We start from the raw sequence: 6,125 nt of genomic DNA on the forward strand, positions 1-6,125 counted from the left end.
TACCCTTTTTCACCAATCTTGCAACTCTCCATGCATCATAAAATCTTGACAAATTTTCTATAATAATTTTCCTAATTTTCCCAAAATTACATTTTTCCCATAAATTAGAAATACACATCAGGCATGAATTTTTAAAACAAAACTCGAATTCACCAGAAGAGGGTTTTGGGTTTGACAATAAATTACACACATCATTCAGAGAGAAATAGAAATATCTACTAAAAACCCACAACTAAGAATTCATCCAACCTGGTATAGCTTTCCTGGAAGATATCTGTAGAAGCACCCTAACCTTTTCAATAAGCTTCCAATAAATTTCTTCACCTAAATTTCCTGACTTGTTCCTGTGTATCTAAAATAAAGACCTATTCCCTATTTAAACTAAAATTCTAGGTTCAATAGCTTTTCTCAAAAACCTAAATTTAGAATAAAAGTAATTTTATTTTATTTTCTAATTTTATAATAAAAGATAAGCTAACATGCAATAATTAAAAATTATTATTCTTTATTTTCTTTTCTCATGCAAATTAATTAATTTTCTAAATAAAGAATTAAAACAATGCTTTAATTCCAATTAATTCTTTTATTTATTTATTTTTTAATTTATTCTTTTATTTATTTATTTAAAATTCTAGGAACAATAAATATAATTAATCTAATTTACTTTTCCACTAAAATTTAAATAAAAATATATTTCTAATATCATGTAGCTTGCAACTTAGTTTAATTAATTAATTAATTAAGTTTATGGAATTATCTCATAGTTGAATTGTTTATGCATTGAGATTATAAATTTAGTTAATTAAAAGAAATGCTTTTCTCCCTCATTTAATTTTTAATTAACAAAGCTAATAGTTGCATTTCACAATATTAATGAGGGTAAAATATTTTTAATTAAATTAAATTCTCAAAATCAATCTTACACACTATATAAAATAAATATGAATAAAACTCACTTTTCTAATCAAAATTGATTTTTTTAAATAATTAAAATTAATCTTTCTATTCCAAAAAGAAAAAGAGATTAAATTATTTCTATTTCGAATAAATTTAAATCTTTCCTTTTTAAAATGCATAAACTGAATAAATTCGTTATTTAAAATTAACCATTAAATTAAACTCGCTACAAACACAAATAGAGCGATCTTTTTAATTAATGATTAATCACATAAAAGAAACCTATTTATTTTAATTCCTCAATTACTAATGCGTAAATGAACACATTAAATCAAAATAAATACTTAGGGTTAAATACTCTATTTACCACATGCCAAGCACGCAAACCAAGTAAGCCAACCAATTACCCAACCTGCAAACCCAAATGAAAAGAAAACTGATGGAACACAAGCAGCGCTCATTTGAGTATGACTAGGGTAAACTAAAGGTTTTACGACCACCTAACCCAAATTCTAAGGATGAAAGAGGTATACTCAACCCTGTGAATCCAGGTGAAGACGAACCTTACACCTAGGCGGTACTGTACCTGCAATCTCCTGCAACCAAGAGTCAGACAAGCATACATATATATATATATTTAATGAAGAAGTTAGCTCGAGATTAATAACAAGAATCGGGAGGACAGTTTAAACTTACATAAGAATCAATGCGAAAGCACATTAACAGATACTCACAATAATCATAATATCTGACTAAACATTACCTCATGGTAATTCAACCATTCAAGATTGCCACATAAATGGTCAACCAAGGTCAAACCGGTTTTACAAAGCTGTCTAAGGTAGGGGTCCTACATCCTCCCCCCCAAAGCTCTGACTTACTCCTGGAAGTCGTAAGGCTAAGCGGAAATCATACAACATGTATTAGCCCTGAAACTCATTTCACAACTATTAATTTGCACATATAAATATTTTCTCAACAATTGAACATTATTTCTAAATCTTCTACGAATGCCATTTTCCTTTCTCAAGATATATCTAAAACCATACACTTCTTAAAATATTCTAGGAATTATCCACAATCATAGCAGAGAAACAAGAATTTTCTTCCTTTCATTACACCAAATTAAAGCTTTAAAAGAGGTAAGCAACAATTAATATACTCATCTATCAAACATGACAAGAAAACATGCCATCATGATCAATTTCTTTTACCAATACATCTTTTTTCATAAAACTTTATCACATAGAACTAGCTTCAAATATCAAATTCTACAACCAAGTTAACTTTCATGAAATAAGAGAAACATAAACAACTCAATTGTTTACACTTGCCAGGCATATAAAAACCTTTCCAAAGACTATGTCCCATAACATAGTGACAAGTTAACACAATTTACTCCATGATTACACATAATAATCATCAACATAACTGGAATGCACAACACAAAAGGCCACATGTGAGCATGTCTAATGCTCAGTCAAAGATAACATGCATGATCAACATCTCTATGTCTGATCTTAGAATAATAATATGATCATAAATATCCAACATCTCACTCAAAGGCTTGATGGTGCTAGGACACACCATAGCGGTGCTACCTTCCATACAAGACCTTCGTGAACATCCCTTGTTGAGTAAGGTGGTTAGCCTCCAAGAGATAGTCACCACACATAGGTAGGTAGTGGATACTAGCTGCATCACAGCCTCACATACCCCCATCCTCAAGGTTCCTTACATCTACTTCCTCATACACACTCAACCAAGACCGTCTCATATGTCCTTGGAGAGGAATTTCACATTTAACCACAAGACCAGCATACGAAAACAATAAGGACAAATCAGTTTAGCCACCAAAGTACAGAAGAATAAAGATAATAAATCACCAATTCCAACAGTAAGACAATAAAATAATCCAAAATTTGCAACACCAAATCAAGTATGTAAAAGATCACAAGATTGTGGCTTAACCTTCAAAGTCAAAATAAAATAAATTGCTGGCCCACAAGGAAATAAAATTAAAAGAAAAAACATCACAATTGCACATAACATCACTATGTGACTAGAATCTAGCCACCAATGAGGAAGGAAGGAATAATTGTCTAGCTAGCGCAGTAGCTCATCATGTGGTGCGACATAGTCACACTACCCACATGGCATGGCAGTGTGCACCTCGACATCACCCCGCATCACATTGTCACGCGGCATGGCTCTACCCTAAAAACTGTTGGTAGGCCGCATGGAAATGTCTACTACATCCCGCATCGTGTCTTAGCACGGAATAACAATACTCCAAGTGGCAAGGACACACAATGGACGTATCCTGCATGGCAATGTACCTCACGAAAAAGGGCACGTGCAGGTCACACCCCGCATCGTGTTATCAACACGGCATGACAATACTCCAAGTGGCAAGGACACATAATGGATGTATCCTGCATGGCAATGTACCTCATAGAAAAGGCATGCGTAGGTCACACCCCACATTGTGTCTCAACATGGCATGGCAATACTCCAAGTGGAAAGGACATGCAATGGACGTATCCCGCATGGAAATGTACCTCACGGAAAAGAACACACACAGGTCACACCCCGCATAGTGACATACCTCTCAGGGTACTCACCGTAAGCCAGAGGTATACATGGCTAAGGTCCACCCACATGTTTACCAATGCTGGATAGTTGGCAACTCATGTGAAAAATAACATACCTTTCATGGAGACAAGGCAAAATAACATACCTTTCATGAAGACAAGGTAAAATACATACCTTTCATGGAGATAAGGCAAAATAGCATACCTTTCATGAAGACAAGGCAAAATACATACCTTTCATGGAGACAAGGCAAAATAACATACCTTTCATGAAGACAAGGCAAAATAACCTCCAATAAAACCATCATTCTACTCAAGAACTGACACCAATATGCTCAAATATAAGGATAGGAATAGGCTGACACACATGAACCTTATAAATCGGTTCATCACAAGGGAAAGTATTGAGTACACCTATAATACAGTTTCATTACAAAACTATATTTTTCCTTGAAATAGAGAAGCTAAAGTCGCTTTGCATCAATATTACTCGTACACCGTTCCATACTATTCAAGGAATGGTGACTTCTAATACTACCCCTTCACATACTGACTTATCTACAATCCCATGGGTTGGCTATTAGTAAGGAAACAAATAAACAACATGGTTTCCCATACTCATAAGTAAACATATCCTCCATGGTTGATTACTTCACCATCCCATGGGCACACATAGCAAGCACGGGTTTCTTACAATACACAAGGAAAGCACTATTACTGGTTTAGTCACATTTACAGGGAGTACTTTTTGATACGCTATCATCTACTCAAGAAATATTTTACCTAGGCTTTCCACATGAATCACTGAAATAAAGTTTATTCTAGATACCAGTACTTAAATTTTTTAACAATTCACCATTACATAAAGAAATAACATCATTCTGATAAATTTTATAAATCCATTAAGCATTCCCAACCACATTGCTAACTATGAAAATTTTGTTATGAAGCTCAAGACTTTCATCTTTCCATAAAAAGCTAAAAATGCAAAAAGTACAATTTCACATGTTTTATAAACACTCTATTTAAATCAATACACTCTTTAATATAATTACATTAATACACTCTTGAAGCTACTATAACATGTTCCCTTTTGATACTTCTTTTACAACCAAAGCAGTTTCACAAAATCAACTATTTGCATATTAATGCACCTTAATTAAGATAGAATTTATTTATATTACTCCTACGAAACACATGGAGAATTCTTTAATGTAAACATACAATTTTATTTTTATTTTTTTAATATCCAATATGCACTTTCAAACCAAAGCCCTTTTATAATCTAAAACCACATAAACATTATAAGGCTCACAGAAGGGCTTAAGAAAATGCAACCTTTCTCTTGCAATAAGAAAACTCACATAAGAGATAAATACACATATAACAAAAAAATTTAGTTTATAGAGAGAGAGAAGATGAAGGATGATAATCATTAATTTTACTACAAAATAAGCATTCAATATTTACCATTCAAGTCCTTCAAGTGGACAACACTAAACTAGATCATATTCTTAAAAATGCACATTTCATACTTTTAGATTCAAGACAACACTAACCAACCCAAATGGATTAGTCAAAAGAGTACAACAATCAATAAGGAAGGTACATATGACTCTCCTTCAGAATAAGAGAAATCATAAACCAAGACCTCAATGAGAAGACAAAGCACATACAATCACTCCAAAACACCCACATCAAGAAGGTGAAAACAAGGTGTGAACACACATGTTACACATAATTTAAGGTCCGATTAATCACACTCATACAATAAGGAGGACAAGCATACAACATGAGAACGATATGCCACACACAAACTAAGGCCACAAGCAAAACTAGAGAACCCAGTGTTTGCAACTTGTGCTCTAATACCAAGTGTAATGCCCCGCCAGGAAACCCCAAAGGGATTAAGCTAAAACACATGAATGGAGTACAATAAATTTTTTTTTAAAGTTAAACACAACCTAATGATACAACGAGATATCAAAGAACAAATTATATAGCGAAAGACATCAACTAACACCTAAAGAGTTTCCCAATGTGGTTACTTTATTCCAAATTTAACTTAACTCAAGACAAGATAATACTTATACAAAGAATAATTTCTTTCATTAAGACTAAATCATAGGTAACATATGAATACAACCATTAAGGTTAAAATATAGCTAATATCAAGATTGAAAATGTAAATAACCCAAATGAAGTTCATCCATTAGAATTACAATTTAATGATACCTTTCATTCATATTTTTCTTATTAAAATTTAAGTCATGCATCTAATTAATAACACACTTGAATTTCACCATAACTAACAAGATCTTTCCATGCATACTTAATTTCCTAAACATATTCCATTATTCAAAACTACATTCTTTCATGATCCAATTTATTGCATTTAAAAGACATGCATTTACAATTAATTTCATCTAATCCACTTCATACATTCTAACATAATTCCATTCATGCATGCTAAAACTGAAAAAGAAAACATAAGTACAAAAAACAACCCATAACACCAAAGTGATCTCGGAGTTCACCCCTAGAGGGCTACATCTCTGGGTCTGCTCAACTGCAAGACCCCTCTGTTCATTTAAATTAGTTAAGGGTACATAAGTTCCACATCATTTACATTCC

Source organism: Cryptomeria japonica, chromosome 11 (assembly GCF_030272615.1).
Source record: "Cryptomeria japonica chromosome 11, Sugi_1.0, whole genome shotgun sequence".
Lineage (NCBI taxonomy): Eukaryota > Viridiplantae > Streptophyta > Pinopsida > Cupressales > Cupressaceae > Cryptomeria > Cryptomeria japonica.